The sequence below is a fragment of the Haliotis rubra genome, unplaced genomic scaffold, assembly GCF_003918875.1.
Source record: "Haliotis rubra isolate DU_JTF1 unplaced genomic scaffold, ASM391887v1 Scf752, whole genome shotgun sequence".
NCBI classification, from domain to species: Eukaryota; Metazoa; Mollusca; class Gastropoda; order Lepetellida; family Haliotidae; genus Haliotis; species Haliotis rubra.
In genome coordinates, this window is record NW_025767471.1 from 179,912 (window position 1) to 197,825 (window position 17,914).

The 17,914-nt window shown below is 38.7% G+C and overlaps 1 long non-coding RNA gene across 1 annotated transcript; it reads left to right on the forward strand.

Moving 5' to 3' along the window:
• Window positions 1-89: 89 nt before the first annotated feature.
• LOC124260173 lies at window positions 90-16,549 on the forward strand. The gene is made up of 3 exons (XR_006894014.1): window positions 90-100; window positions 9,050-9,052; window positions 16,438-16,549. It is a non-coding gene; the product is annotated as an uncharacterized LOC124260173 (long non-coding RNA).
• Window positions 16,550-17,914: the final 1,365 nt, after the last annotated feature.

Genomic DNA, 17,914 nt, shown 5'->3' on the forward strand with positions numbered 1-17,914 from the left:
TCTACTGGATCTTTTTCCTTCCCGCTTACTCCAACCTATAATCTTTGCCGTTTTTCCTGCTAAGAAGGCATCCTTCGCAGAAAATAATCCGCTCTTCCAAGTGAATCCATGCTAAATCCTGGTATCTTTTTTTCTCTTGCTCGTTCATTTCCGTTATACTTCTAACAATATCCTAGCTCTAATACGTTTTTCACTTATAATTTTACAGACGTCGAACGATTGTCCACCATTGTTCCAACCATATTATTACTCCCACAGGGGCAATGAATCATAATAAATATGACTCATAGGTCTGACTGGTCTGAAACTGTCAGTCCCTATACTACTGTGTGAGTTAATGCTATACGTCGCCTCAGCATTATTTCATCCACATAGCGACGAGACAAAGTTTAAAATATACTGACGTCCTTTACAAACTGAAATCACATCACTTTTGAAAATTTAACATCAATATGACATCGTCATGTCACGACTGGCACTTAAAGTAGATCGACAGACTGTTGGTTCAAATTCATGAAATTGTTTGGTTCTTACCTGAGTGTCCCACCGAGTCTGCTTGAGATCCCGAATGTGATTCTTGATTCTTGGTTGGAACTCGTTATAGACGATAATCAGCACATATAACGGGTTCTCGGGAGCTGTTGTGGAATAGGCGTTTGTGGTATCTGCTATGCCAACAAAAGACGCTGTCGCATTGGCCAATAGAAAGATGTTCTGAGGTTCTAAAATGTTCAGGTTTAATGGATGACTGGAGGAGTCTCTTTTGTGTGCCCGAAGGCAAGACCGGAGTCTAAAAAAAGATGATGGTTTTGTTGTTCAGACAGATGTGGTCTCAGCATTGACGATTGGACTATTGTCTTACCAATTGCATTGATTTGCTCACAACTTGCTCAGCGTAAACAAATAATATGTCAGTATCTAACTTTTGAAAATGTCATTTTCATTTACATTGAAAATATTTTGAATTTTGAAAAGTTAACATAATTACTATACACAGTGTTAGTATAAATATTGGTACAGTCGCAATCAGATTTGTTTATAAGGGATGTTTTCCGATATAAAATTTAGTCAAGTCAAGTCAAAAGAGTTTATTATATACTATCCAAAAAAAAGAAAGAAAAAAGAAAGGCATAGACGTATTTTTAAAATCTATTAACTACCTATTGTGTTCACACAATCATCAAAATATGTAACGCCAGTGTTGATAACATGATTTTACACAATTGCACAAGTAAAAAATCGAATTTACCTGAAAATGTTGATTTTGATGAGATTTAATGTTTGATTTATTTAATTTTGAGTGAAGGTAGCAATTACTGCATTGACTGATTTTGTGAATACAGGAGAGTGGTATATTTTTTTATTGATTCATGGGGTGATTCTGCTGGGATGTGTGTGTAAAGGTTGATTTTACATCACCAATTGAAAAAGGATAAATAATATACACTCACTCACTCACTGAGTTTGGTTTTACGCCGTTTTTAGCAATATTCCAGCAACATCAGGGCGGAAATAATAGACAAGACATGAAATGACAAGTGAGTTTCAGTTGTATTATTCCTTGCAAAGTGCAAACAATGATTTAAGTATTTCATAGGGTTTGTCAAATGTTCATGAATGAAAACATTTATCATCATGTTGCCAAATACCCATTTGTGTTAGTTAATACAGTGTACATTTCTTTCAGACCAGGGAATCCATTTATAATAGCAGTAGAGCAGCACCCATCATAATTACTGATGACAATGAATGCACAGGGAGCATTTTTGCACCATGGATCCCACTAACAATGGCTGCAGTCAAGAAGTTTGCTATCTAAAATTAGCATACACTGCTGCATCTCCAGCTCTGCCATTGGCTCCCACATCTACAAATATAAATTTCCAATTTGCATCCACCAATGCCAATAGGATGATACTGAAAAATGTCTTGTAGTTGAAGAATTCAGATCCTGTATTGTTGGGTGCCCGAATTGCAATATGCTTGCCATCAATTGCACCAATTTCAATGGGGGAACTGCCACTTTGCCATGAATTCGTCCTGAATGTTGCCCCAGTCACGTTCAGTAGTAGGAACCTGAAAATAATTTTATCAAATCATGTATATCGTTGTCTTGTTTAACTCAATTAAACATATAAAAACTTATAAAGTTCAACATCTTGTCAAACATGTAAAAGATTGCATCTGACTTGTTTTCATAGAACTAACTCCTGGCAACATATTTTTCAGACATCACACTGCAGTGGTTATGCAGAATCTATGCCTGTTCAAAAACAGACAAGGCTCAACCACACCCCAAGAAGAGGAGGAACCAAGCAACAGGAAGTGCTGAATTAAAGAATCTAATGTACAAGACATTGGAAATGATATCTCAAAAGAAAGCCAAAAGTGACACAAATGATTGTGACATTTTGTTTGGTAAGCAGGTTGGGCTCGAGCTTTCAAACAATTCACTGATTTGGGAAAGTGAGTTTGAAAATGAGGCCTAAATATCAATGATTTTAAGGGGGGGGGGGGGAAAGCAATTTTGTAAATAGAAATATTATAATGTTATGCTTGAAACACACACATAAGGAAGAGGGGAGGTGGGTTTTTTTGTTTTTGTACATGACATGCAGGGGAGATCACTTACTTTGTACATAAATTCCAGGGGGGTGTCATTCACATTGTAAATAATTCTCCATTCAAACCATCATCACCGCCCCCCTATCCTTAAATTATGAACATTCTGTAACATATGTAAAATTGAGCTCTCTTTAGCTGAAACACCATTCCCACCATTAAACGCTTTCGTTTGCATGAACATTTACATAAATGTTTCAATTTATATCTACATTTGCTATATTTATATCCCACTTCTTGTACTCATTTGAATAATCCAGAGGTTCACCACTAATGACACTCACTCAAGAACATCTACTGATTATCCCCCCTCATACTTAATGCAGAGTGCCTTTTCTTTAGTCAACCCGCGGAAGTAGGAATTGCCGTGTCTTTTGATAATATTTTGTACTGATACGTACTTGAAACCTAACAGATTAGTTGGATTCTTTGAGAAATGAAACAGCAGTATCTGTGCTTCATTTACACACCATCTAACTTACCGCTTGCTAAATATCGTAAGGTGAGTGCCAGTTTCTCTCCAACGGGAATACTGTTTGTCATGGGGGTACACTTCTCGATGTATGAAGAAATTTTCACCAACAAAATGTCAAAATTTGCTTTGTCCATACAGAGAAAATTCTTCAGTGAATCTTCCTGTTCAAGCTCTCGAAGAAGCGAATTATACGCTCCAGCCCTGTTCCGCCTAAGAATCCAGTTACGGACCCACACCGATTTAGGCTTTCCCTTTTTTTTTAGTGACTGCCATATGTAGACCGACATTATCATGGCTAGCGTTTCTTCTTCGCTCGACGAATCCATGATGCAGAGTCATACGTGAGAATCTGGCGAGATACGAGTTTATTCGAATCCCACTATTCATAAGTTTAATATGCTCATGTCAACTCGCAATCCATATACTGTAAAAAACCTAGCTATTTATATACACAATGCAATGAAACTTAGAGATTCACTTCTATGCCAATAATATCATATTTCCTTTTGTATACTCTGTAAATTAACTTATTGTCTTCTGAACTATATGTGTACATATGTGCCGCTCTGAAATCCTGAAGTGTAGCCTGGGCCTGTGGCCTCCACTACAAAGAAAATAAAGATTGATTGACAGAGTTGTATACGACTTAAAAAGTACACAAATAGCAAAGTCGTTACGATCTTTGTTGTTACTACAAGTCGTATGCTACAAGTTGTTACTACAAGTCGCACCGTGAGAACGCACCTTTAGCACTATTTTACCCCCCTTTTTCATTTCCAACCTATTTGTTGAACTTTACTCATGATTAGAGTTTGGAATTGACATTTTATTTTTTAATTTGGGGGTTTGGGGGCTGCCATCTTTGATTTAGCCCCGTTTTGAGTTTGAGCTAGCAAACCAACATGTCCATCACACATTGTTCATGTGTAGAGACCATAACAACTTTGAAAAGAAATAAAAGTGTTTGGTCCCTCTGAGTGGTACCGAAAAATTGTCTGGCTCATGGCTTAAGATTACCAATCTTCTGTTGCCAGGCGTCTGAATGTTGCAGCTCGTTACAACCAAACGGGTATAACAAAAGACCGTTATGACAGATGACAGGCAGACCTCGAGACACCACTCAGGCCCAAGATTGGTACATCCGGGTACTTCATTTTCGTGATCGTACTGCCACGGGTGAGAGCAGTGCAGCCGGGGTGCCTTGACTTCGGAGGATATCCGGTCAAAATGTAGGGAACAGGTTGAGAAAGATTGGACTGAGAGCCAGTAGACCCGACTTCGGGACCGTGCTACGTCGTCACCATCTCGCTCAACGTCTCCCTTACCTAGAATTATCCACTTGGTTGTATAGACATTTTCTTCTTCTAAACTGATGTAAACATTCATGTACTAAAGTTTATATGTGGACTAATTATACCTGTTTGAAATGTTCGCAAAAGATGTCTGGGTTATGTGTTTCTTTTTCTTAATAGTATATTTAAGGCCTCCGGCCCACACACAAATATAAATTTACAAACAATATACAACATACAAATAATATACAATAGACATAATAGAGAGAACAAAATGGCAGGCAATTGTAAAATTACTTTCTAGCGTTATAATTTTTGGAGAGTTCATTTCAAAATCTCGTATACTATGTTTGATAAATAATGACAGATTAAAAATAACATTATCATTTTGAGAGATCACTAAGTATATAAAGCTAAAGCAGGTTGTTTTGACAAAAACGGGTGTGGAATGTATTTGGTTCTGAGAATGGAGAAGGATGGACAAACTAGCATAGAGTGGATTACATTCTCAATAACTGCGTATTTACACAACAGACAAATGCTCCTGTTCTTTTCTAAGGACATTTTCCTGCCTTCATTTATCATTCCATCTAATAAACCAAATCTAAATTTGATAAACATATTTTTTTAAATGTAAAGAATATAAAATAGACAAATATTTTCAGGCTTAATTAAACTTATAAATGTTTTGTAGCAATCATTCCTTGAGCTATCGTAAAGTGTAAAATGCCAATCCTGAAAGAACATATTAATAGCTGGGTTCTTAAAATTATAAGAAGAGACTGATATTTCCAGTGGTTTGATTCATCCAAATAAAACCAAAACAATGAAAGAACAAAAGGTTTCTTACATGGGATACCCATGGGATTTTGACTATGTTATCAAGCTGGCCCAAAAGACAATACGTCGATTCAAAAGTTCAGATACCTTATGACTCAACTTTTCGTTTTTATGAGTTTACGTTGAGATTCATATTTCACATCACTGAAGGAGAATATTACATTTACTTGTAAGTTTTTACAGCATATTTGTACCGAAAACGTCTTACGTCTGACATGATGAGCTTGAATTTTTGTGGTAGTATATATCGGCTACCACAACAAATTGTTCTTCATATATTGAGTGGTATTTCTGTGATGTTTGAATATTTTTGTATATTTTTCACTCGTTACGGAATTAAAATATCAATGCCAACTACACATGTAACTCTGAGGCTGCTACAATGTTAAGTCTAACGGAAATTTACATCTTTGACACACAGTGTGCTGTCCATGCATACTTTTGTATTGTTTACTCTTTCCGTATAGCAACAACATGTAGCGCTGTCGCAGAACGTTCCAAAAGCAAAGGTTGCAATTCATTAGATGATATCACAATGTGAACAGTTTAATATTAATGTATACAGTGATTTGTTATTTTCAAAAGCAACATGCTCTGAATAGAGCGGATGTGTACATTCCTAGCTGAACTTCAATCTGCAAAAAACTGCTGACAGAAAAATTGTCTTTGTTCTCAGCCACCCAAAGCAGTAAAACAAAGTCTTCGAATTCCCAATTATAGTCACATACATGTATCTACACGAGTATTTGGATAAATAACTAACAATAATAACTTTTTGATCAAATAAGCGTGTTCCCAATTACCTCTACAAATCAGGAAGCAGTATTTTATTCATTTGCTATTTTTGTTTTGTCTTTGTTGTTGGTTTTTCTCTGGTGTTTTTTTGGGGGGATGGGGGTGGGGGGCGGTTAGGCACATGGATGTTTATTTAGACCAAAGGTCAATCGCTTTTACATTCAATAATAATTTCACATGTGCATAACATTTCTCACTCCGCCCACCCGCCTCCCCTCCCCTCAAGGTGGCAGAACCTTAAGATACCTAAAGATTCAAACAAATTCAACTGTTGCTCCAGCTCGTTCGTCTTGCAACAGCTCAGCAGGTTTAGCCATACTTGGATGTTTGTAAACTAACCTTGATGTATATCTATTTCTATAAAGTTCATATTTAGGACCAACCATCACAACATGGTATTCATCTTCAATGTCCTTCCTGCAAAATGGACATAATCTTTCATTGAATTGTAATTTGACGTAAACCATCTACCCTTTTCAACCATTAAATTGTGAGAACTTAATCTAAATTTACTTAATGCAGTTCTATATTTAACAATATCAATATCTACCAAGTAACTTTCTAATCATAGAATGTCCTCATTATTGAAGTACAACCTTGTGTCACTTAATGAGGCTAAATTATGTCGCCACATTTGCCATATATATCCCTAATTCTCAGACTAAATGATTTACGAAATCCTAGTAAGGGGGTGGTTGCATTAACATAAGTGGGCAAATAACACTTCCGCACGCAAACTATTCAGAGTTGTTACATTATGAATGTGTCAGACTTTGAGTAATTCGGTACTTAAATCCCAAAATTGTCAAAGTCAATATAAACTTGCCAGGATTTTTAAACGTATTATTCTTGTTATTTGAAGTTTGGCTAAAATTTCTTACAATCGCCAGCAGCTTAAGGGATGGTGTAAATCCAACTAGGGTCCATGCAGGTAGCAAAGGTACTGTAAGTCCCCATGGTCCCTACTTTAGTTATCTACCTTCCGTTGTTGGCGATGTATAGCCTGTTTTCCTTTTGTATTGTTAACCTAGTGTTATTAGTTTTAACTTTCCACGCTAGTTTTAATTCTAATTGTGATATTCTAGTTGTTTTACTGTCCTTCGTCGACAAGTTTTTATAATATACAGATAATTCCATTTCAAATATGTTCTCGTCACGATATGGCTGAAATATTGCCGATGTGACGTTAAATATTAACTCACTCACTTTGAGTAATTCACTGGCGACAGCGCCATTATGTAATATGGATACATAAGTTCCGCATGCAGCAATGAATTACACATATATATTTCGATACACGTTTTATTGGATGTTATCGTTTTACTAATGTATAGCAATGAAGCTGTTAAAGGGACAGTTAGCGAGTTGTTTCATTTATGTTACTACGGCAACGTCTTTAATGGCTTTAATACTGCAAACCAATATGTTGAGAGTCAGTCGAACAAACTTCTTATCTGAAAAAGCGTAATGTTGTGATTAATATTTGAGTTTCTAAAACAGTGTAAGACGACGTTGTGCCGTTATAAACGAATAACACTTAAAATTCATCAGCAGATATATATGGAAGGTATTTAATAAATAGTAGGAACTGCCTGATTCATAAACTCACTATAGGACTTTGGTCATAGTTTTCGTCACACCAAATCTGCAAGCATCATGGTATGGAGTGGAATAGGCCTGAACCAGAGAGTAGGTCCTGTGGTGTTCCAGATCCTTGGTCCAGAGAGAGGAGGCAGCATCACAGCGGTGCGCTACATCGACCAAGCTCTCAGACCCCACGTCATACCACATTTCGCACGTCACCGGAACAACATTTTCCAGCATGATAACGCCCGGGCCCATACTGCTACACGGGACTTCCTACAGCAGAACGGTGTCAACATTATGCAGTGGCCACCCATTAGTCCGGATTTAAACCCAATTGAACATCTTTGGGGTGAAATTCAGAGGAGACTGAATAATGTCATACCAAGGCCGAACACAGCCGATTTATTACGCCAGGCCTTTCTCAGAGTGTGGTTCCAGGTGCCAGTGGCCTTCACCAATCGATTAGAGCATTCCATGCATGGACGCTGTGCTGCAGTTATTGCCGCTCGTGGTGGTCACACTAGATACTGAAGTCAAGAGCCTATATGGACTGCAAACGTTGACGTAATACCTTGAAATTGTGCTGAGTTATCCATTGGTGTGTCAAGATATTGTACACAAATAATGTTTTATGATCCGCTTATTATGTTCGTTTCTGTATTGATTTGATTACAGTGCCTATCTAATTTTGAATTCGTTCTGACGTTTTTTTGCTGCTGAGTATATAATAACAGAACCGATGCTGCTGAATGGAGAAAATTGCACTGGTATGTGGAAGATGACCTTGTTTGTCAAAGGCTAAAATACTGAGGAAATTTTTCGAATTAAATTGACCTTTAACACTATGTTTTGAATATGGCAGTATCCGGTCTTATGTATTTGACTATAATGTGTCTTACTTAGTGAGAACACAGAAATTGAATGATTTTCTATAATTCCAAATCCATCGAAATAAGACATCAATCAACAAAAACAAAGGATGCTTCATCCTGCCTTTCTACAGTGAACTGACCCGTGAAGATCCGGGGTAGAATAGGTCTTCAGCAACCCATGTGCTTGCCATTAAAGGCGACTATGCTTGTCGTAAGAGGCGACTAACGGGATCGGGTGGTCAGGCCCGCTGACGTGGTTGACACATGTCATCGGTTCCCAATTGCGCAGATCGATGCTCATGCTGTTGATCACTGGATTGTCTGGTCCAGACTCGATTATTTACAGACCGCGGCCATATAGCTGGGATATTGCTGAGTGCGGCGTAAAACTAAACTCACTCACTCACTCTACAGTGAACTGATAAACCAATTCCTAATTAATTTAATAAGCTATCCATTTTGTTCCACGTCGCAATCAGCTGGCGTCCTGCAGGTATTTACTGTGTTAATTATTGATTCACACACTATGATGTTGTTTTTGATGATCCTTATTGGATGTATATAAGTCTGTTCTGTGCACTAGCACTTGACTCAAGCATGAGAACAGTATCCGATTTTTAACGGTATCCGGTATACGCACTATGATATAGTAAAGACGTTGCCGTCCGTACAATATCTACTGTAGGTCCCCATGGTCCCTAGTATGGTGATCTATCTTAGATTGCTGGCGGTCTATAGCCCGATTTTATATTGTGATGTTTTGAAATGATTTAACATTTTACACTGAACTCAAACTAGTTTTAATCGAATTGTGATAGTCTAGTCGTTCTACTGTCCTTCGCTGGCAGGTGTTTAAATAAGTATACATATGTCTATTCTTAGTACATAACTCTTTGTCGTCAGGTTTTGGCTGAACTATTGCCGATGTGACGTTAAATATTAACTCACTCACTCACACTAGTTAAAATGTTTAGATTTAATTACTAGTTTTAAGTGGATATCTGTGATACACTAGTACTGTTCTTCGTCAACAGGCTTTTAATTTCTAATTTTATTGATCTATAATATAATTATTAATAGTTCTCGTCACGATATGGCTGAAATATTGCCGTTGTCACGATAAATATTAACTAACTCACCGTGCAGTATCTTACCTTTATTCGTAATTTCATCACTAATGTCACGATATTCCATATGTTTAAGAGCAAAGATTGTCGACTGCCATATTTGTTTATTTGTTTGATGCTTGCTTAACCTGACAGTAGTCAGGATTCTAGCTGCATGACGTTCCCCAAGAACAAAAGATGTAGATATTTGGTAAATGCAAAAAAAAAAGGGATTCTAGGTCAAAATAATACTGATGAACATATTATTTGCAATATATGTTTTATAACATTCGAAGTTACATGTACAATAGTTTGGTACATCTCAAAACTTAGTTTGTATTCACTACATACTTAACGTATTGCATAACGCATTAATTATATATTAATTATGTGAGTGAATGAATATTTAACGTCACATATTTCGGCCATATCGTGAGTGAGTGAGTGAGTTTTTTAGCAAAACATTCCAGCAATGTCACGGCGGGGGACACCAGAAATGGGCTTCTCACATTGTACCAATGTAGGGAATCGAACCCGGGTCTTCGGCGTGACGAGTGAATGCTTTAACCACAGGGTTACCCCACCGCCCCAGCCATATCGTGAACTAATTTGACATTGACAAAGAATAAATGTATAACAAAAATCCTGTCTTAAAACAACTAGAGCATCACAGTTAGACTTAAAACTAGCATTTAATATTAACAAAATAACACTATATGCACAATACACAATATAGAACAGACTATAGTTCGCCAGCAACAGGAGGTAGATCACCACGGATTGTGAGGTTGGTCCTGGAATAGTCCTTCACATCACTCAAAACCTTAGTTTGGTTACCAGTAACAGCTGACTGAACGTATGGGCTACATTTACCAGGGTGCCGTTGTACAAAACAACCTTAGCGCTAAGACTACCTCAAGTCTATGTATGGGAAATACGGTCAATTTAGCGCTACGATTGCTTTGTACAACGGAACCCTGAATTAATGGTTACAACAAAATAATATCTCACATTTTGGGTTGGATTTAGAATGGGCACATTCCAGTGGAGCAACAGCTCCTTTTAACAATTAAGGCGGTTTCTTTAAGCACCACTGGCAACAAGTTGATGGACATGTGTGCACGATTCTGTAATATTTGAAGTATTCATCTGTCGACGGACATCTCCATAATTTTCCTTCTTTAGTATCTTGTTTACTATTGTTTCAAACGTTATAGTCTTGAGGTTGCCTGAGTTAACATATGTCGTCACATAAACGAATGTCCGATAGCAGGAAGCCGCACATCGATGGTACCGGAATACACTGCTCCTTTAACTATCCATCTTGTATTTCATTAGCTCTCGCAACATGAATGTGGAACAGAGATATCTGCAGTGAACCTCCACATGTCAATAGTATTTCAGCAAACGTTAACGTTGATCAAGTTTGACAAATGATCACGGATTCCCGTTATGATACAGACCAATAAAACGAAGACGTTGGCATTAAGCTCGTCTACATTTTGCAATTGGATAAAATTCTTTTGCTCCTTTAAATGCGTTGCTACATCTTTTTAATCGATGAGTGCATTTGAAAGAAGCGACCATACAATATTTGTTTTTAAAGATTATCGATCACGAAGTTGTCCACCGCCATATACCTGGAATATTGCCAAGTGCGGCGTTAAAAACAACAACAGCAACAACAACCGAGTATTCACAAGGACAAAGTATTGGTTTATCGTATCAAATTGAAAACGTAGCCGAGCTGATCAAGTTCATAATTGCGAAAACCAGAGTGTAATGCATACTTTCAACAATTGTAAGATGAATTGTGATACAAACTTAAGGAAGCGCTGCAAGGGAACTTTACATGGTGCCTTTGGGAGCACCATGTCACACAATTTCAACAATATTTTGGCCTATATTATATATATTGGACTATATGCACTCACGTTAGCTTCCCGTTGATGCAATAAAGGACTTATTGTCCCTTACGGCTTGCCTGGAATCGATAATTGAAACTTCGAGGCGAACAGCTTCCAAACAGAGACCGCATGCCATATGTGGAATGTAAACAATTGCTCCGTACATCGAAAACGTTCGCACTTGGTGTTGTCGGTGTTGGTCGATATGGTTTCAATCACAAGTTGTGCGACAACCAGCCGGAGATGTGGCAAGTAATATCTTTACTCTTGTAAACTTCCTTGTGATTAATATACAAAACATGCTTATCCAAGTGCAATATAAATAAATCATAATACTATATAGAAAACCGTGTACATGTTTTGTAAATCAAATTGAACTTACCCGATGCGAGTGAAGCCGGGCTACTTGTCAAAACAATTCAGTTCTTGATGAAGATGATTTAGTTTCAGTGTCAGGAACTGGAGGTAAGCTGACATGAATGAACCTACCATCATTAGAGATCATGCTGAAGATTTGGCGGTGGTATAGTTAAAGCGTCCGCTCGTCACGCTCAATCGATGTTGCAAAACATGTGTAAACTGGTTAATAATGACGGAATACACAAAATAATATTTGACTTAAGTTTTTGACTATTATGACAAACCTGTCATACCATTTTAAAATTATATTTGTTTCCTGAATAGGAAGCAAAAAGAAAAGAACACTGAAATGTTTCTCACCTGTAACTTACCTAAAACTTCCCTCCATCACAGCCCATGCAGAATGCAGGAAGATTGCAGGTGAGAAGGGAGGTTCAGAGAAGAGGACCAAACGGCCAATCGGAAGACGGGTAGCAAATCCAGGGGGATATCCAGGTGAAGGTGAAAAATCAGAGGACTGAAGAAACAATAAGTAGGCTGACGTTCAACTGCAAACAAGTACAACATATAATGAACGCAACATGAAGATGATAGAGTGAGTTAGTTGGTGAGTGAGTTTAGTTTTACGCTGCACTCAGCAATATTCCAGCTATATGGCGGCGGTCTGTAAATAATCTGGACCAGATAATCCAGTGATCAACAGCATGAGCATCTACCTGCACAATTTGGAACCGATGACTTGTGTCAAACAAGCCAGTGAGCCTGACCACCTGATCCCATTAGTCGCCTCTTACGCCAAGCATAGGTTACTGAAGGCTCATTCTAACCCGGACCTTCACGGGTCTAAGAAGATGATAGATGGTTAAACACACACACACACACACACACACACACACACACACACACACACACACACACACACACACACACACACACACACATATGTATTTAATGTATGTGTGTGTGTGTGTGTGCGTGCGTGCGTGCGTGCGCCTGTGTATTGGGAAGGCTCTTTGTGAATATGAGAGGGGGGTACTTAAGTGGCTCACTCAGTTATGACCACCGACCACCACACTACATCACGTGCTTGATGAAATATTCCGTTGTTTAACGCCGCCCTCGGTAATATTCCAGTTGTATGTCGGCTTGAAGATATCCTTCTTCTAGTATGACATATGTTACACAGGAATTAACTACAAATTCACTTTTCAAATCCTTATAGCAATCGTCCCAGACCATAGTTTAGAGTTTATCAAGGGCGATAACTCCATGTTGCATATGATACCGTTAACAAAATGAACATGAATCTTTGGATATGAATTAAATAGAATATTATGAAAACAATTACTATTTCATGGTAAATATTATGATTTTGATACATTTCAGTAAATATAATATACACCTGTCATAATGGACTATGTACAATACACAGAACGAACAAGACAACACGCATGCAACGTAATTGTCCCCAGTTGCTGACACGGGTTACAGTGAAAACGGAACCCAGCGAAAACTGCCAAACAATAATTCGAGACAACGGCCACCGCCCTCGAGAAAACGTCCACCGCTGCTAGAGAAAACGGCCTCTTGGCGAAGATAAAACGGCCATGACACATAACAGAAAACTGCATGTATTTTATTTTGCTTTTGATCATCTCTATATCAATATCATAACAAAAAGGCAACAACAATGAAAATGGCAAAGTTTTAGGTTGTACATCTACAAGTTGTATTTATGTGTTATACTGTTTGCTGGTATTTACCAATGAATTTTAATTTTAAACTTTAGTAACACCGTATTTATATATTTTATGGCGAGGTGTAGGCAGCATGACCTTAACTAAGACGTCACAGACTGCCCCTGTTTCATGAGGTCGTAAAATGATTCACAATGCATCTGACACACTGGTTACACCTGTTACTTGTTTTTCACGCTTATTTAGTGTAGTTCTGTAACGCACAATGTGATTGATATAATATCAAGTCCGTACCATACGCGAAATCTTTCTAGCGGGAGAGTCTCGTTTTGTGATTTCCACGTAAAATATCCAACTCATCAACATCAGAACAACAGAAAGGCGTCTAGTTGACAGGAACGTAGTTACCTGCAACGTAACAGTAGTCACGAAATATATAGGATATACAGACATGTGATGTTTCACGTCGCCTCGAAGTTGATAATTATATCAAAATGTACAAGATTACAAGACTCAGATATACTTTGATCTATACGCATTGGTCAAAAGACGAAACCGCCTCAGTGGTGTAGTGTTTACAGAGCGGAATGTCGCGGGTTTGATCCCCGACCGCGTCATACCAAAAGACGTTAAATATGGTACTTGCTGGTCCCTGCCTGGCGCTCGGCATTAATGGGTTCAACAAGGACTGGTCAATATAATGTGTCTGAGTGTGGTATTCATGCATTCCCAAGGTGAAACAAAAGAGTAAATAGAACTTGGCATGAAACCAACTAACAACAATGAAATGTGATCCAATTAACTATTCCATTCTGAAAATATCTATAACTAACGTGAAACATAAGTTCTATGTATTTAATCCAACTGGCAGCTACGCCTAGGCATGGTCTAAATAAAGCTTCTGTCTAAATCTAGAACTGGTCTAAACATAGCACACCATAGCCCCATACTGATTCTACAGGTTCAAAATCGTTGAACAACGTAGAAGGACATTACTTCTATTTGCGCTCAAAAGGCAAACACGTACCGCGAGCCCCCGACTTGATACTTTTATTTCCTGCAGAGAACCGAACACCGATCCATTACATGTTTGTATAACTAATAATTATCAAGGGATATGCGTTGTGCACATCTTCTCGTGAAGTGAAGCTGCAACGTAATCATTACTTTAATGAAAACAAAAACATACAAAAAGTGACTGCGTACTCAATATACCATACTAATACTTTCGTAATTGAGAACATGATTCATTTTATATAAAAACAAATATTGTGTGATCGATATTGCTACAATGTACATGTTTTCATAGATGGAAGTATTTGATTTTGGGGTTGTTTTTTTTAAACCAACTTATTGTGAAATGCTAATGCGTGTATTCGTTTAATCCATATATACTAACGGGGGTCGATACTAATGGGGCCCGTAAGTAGGTCACGACTCTCACAGTGTTTAGTACTTCCGGTGACAATCAACGATAGCACTGTTACAAGGGACATGTCCTGGCTAATCACACTCGATACACGCTATGTGACTCTATGAAAACTATGACATGCAGCAGGCTACAAAAACACATCTGATCATCCCTGAATTAGCCACCTATTACGACGGTTAACAGCTGTGCAGCCAAGCGCGGTAATACACATGGTCCGGTCAAGTGAAGTCATATTTGGCAGTAGCGTAATTTGGAACCAGAACTAGTTCTTTGAATACAGGCATATCACCGGAAGTATCGGGCCCGAGTAGATATTTCGAAACTTGTGTAACTTCAGCTGAATCAGTGGAGATGCTTGGTTTGGTTGGTTTGTTGCTTAACGCCGCACTCAGCGATATTACAGTAATATGACGGCGATCTGTAAATATTCGACTGCGGACTTGACAATCCAGAGAGTCACATGACATCGATTTACACACGGGGTCACGATGACATGGGTCACCAGCAGGTATTATGCTTATCAGGAGGTAGCTTAGTTTTAATGAGAAATCTGATAAGCAGCGTGTTCCCTCTGGTAATAAATAAAGATATTTCCTGTAGGTCTTAATGCCGATTGTGTGTTTAAATTTGATTGACAGTTTAAATTTCATGTATTGAAATTACAGTACCAACAACTGACTATGGGAGGTTAGGTGAAATGGGGTTAAACGTCGTACTTGAGTATATATCGCTCATATGGAAACGAGCATGCGTGTGTATGTGTGGTTGCTTGTACTAGCCCTGACTTGAACTGGTTTTATGGTGCAAGCTCACTGAGATACCATGCCGCAGTGAAGCATGAACACCCCACACCGACACATTATACTGACTCCGAACCGACTAGTCCTTGTTGTACCCATTAATTGCGAACTCCAGGCAGGGACCAAAAGTACCATACTTTTACGTCTTTTGATATGACGCGGCCGGGGATCGAAACCGCGACCTTCCTGTCTCCAGGCGGACGCTCTAACCACTGCACCACGGAGGCGGTCACTGGTTATGAGAACTTTGTTTCGTTTCAAGTGTGTATCCCACTGACGCCTATAAAATCAGTTATACATCGCGTAATTGTATTCCGGAATTATCTGTGTTCACTTGTTCGAGGCTGTTCCCGCAACAGTTTACCGTTGCCTTACTGTTATAAGGTAAAAATTCATCCCCAAAACCATGAGAGAATTATATCAGATTCGTATTTAGATTTGCAGTTGTTCATGAGTCATAACGGTTAGGCACGGTATGGAGACGGAAAGTTTCCATACAATGGCGTTTAGCCGTAGGCTATGGAAAGAGAGACAGAACACATTTGTTGTGAAAGACATAACAGATTAATCTTATATTGAAACAAACAAAAGGGATGAGTAACCGAATGATTTTTACCGGTACTTTTCCAATCGTAATATTCATGAGTGCAAGGTCGGATATAGGCTAACCGAATCAAAATGATTAGTTGAAACATGTGATCGAGATCAGGCCAGGCTCGAACCATATAAAAAGATAGGTTGGGCACTGAGCGAGTGGTGCGCGCTTTTGTAGTGACGGAAGCCAGTCCACGCCACTCAGTTGCCTCGTGTGGTACGAACCTGCCTTGTCTGATGTTGAAGTTGTAGAGATGGACTGAGACTGAGTAAAAACTATGTGAGTATAAACTTGTTGTTGCGTTTCTCTTTGAATGTATGTGTGCCAGTACATGACTGTTATGTGGTTAATTAGGAGTCACGGTCGTCAGAACCCTCACTCCTTGACTTAGCGTCCTGCAACGGACCAAGCGAGTGGAGCGCCAGAGCTACCATCTCCCCGACAATGTGGAACGACCATAATTAATAGGTAACTGTGGTAGGGTTTACTAACACCCAATCGCCAGTTACGACATGGTGGAGATGCGGGGTATCGATCCCCGTACCTCTAAAAATATTCCCGTCCACCACTGACACAGGGGCGTAACCTACGGTAAACAGTTCGCCCAATTTAGTGCATTTTACGACCAGCAATGAGTGAATGAGTGAGTATGGTTTCACGCCGCTTTCAGCAAATGTCAATCATTATTACGGCGGGGGACACCAGAAATTGGCTATTCAATGTGTTTTTATGTTTTATTTTTCTACCTATTATCTGTAAACCCCAAGCAAATTGGTTTTGCTGTGTTCCAGCCTCACGTTCTCCATTTTGTTTGACTTTTTATCTTGGTATCCTAATAAAAACTTTAAGATATTAACGTGCATAAAAATGCAATTTGACACTATAGTCGATTGTGAAAGTGACCCTTTATGTACCCGTATTGCGATACGTATTGCGATATATTGAAACCTTAAGGTTTGACAGTGAGGGGCACTAATTGTGCATGTCAATCTTTTTTTCTACATTACAAGTCCCTAAACATATATGTTATTGTTCTGATAACAGCAATCTCAAAATCTGCCTACTCACTATGTACATCAGGAAGCTTAAGAAACTAGTTCAACATGCGCGAGTTGAGAGAAGACGTGTTTTGAACAGCTCACATAATGGGCATCTGTTTGAACCAATATCGAGCAAAAATAGGCTCGTTTAATCAACCTGACAAACGCAAAACGTCGATTCATGGACTTAAAACCAAACAATCTCTCATCGTGATGTCCCTGAGGCTTCTAGTGCTTTTTAGTACTCTGCTGGTGACATGTGGCTCGGTGGAGGCTAACCCAGGACCGGGACCCCACACCCGACAACAAACCCTAACAGGCGATCGGGAAGGTTCACTGGGCATTGCTGCAGGTGGAAGGGAACCAAATGAAATCATCACGATGCTGACTGAAATGAAAGGTGACAATAATAAAAACTTTGACATGCTTAATTCAAAAATAGACAAAATGGCGTCCGACTTTCAAATTCAACTCAACGAGCTACGCTCCGAGAA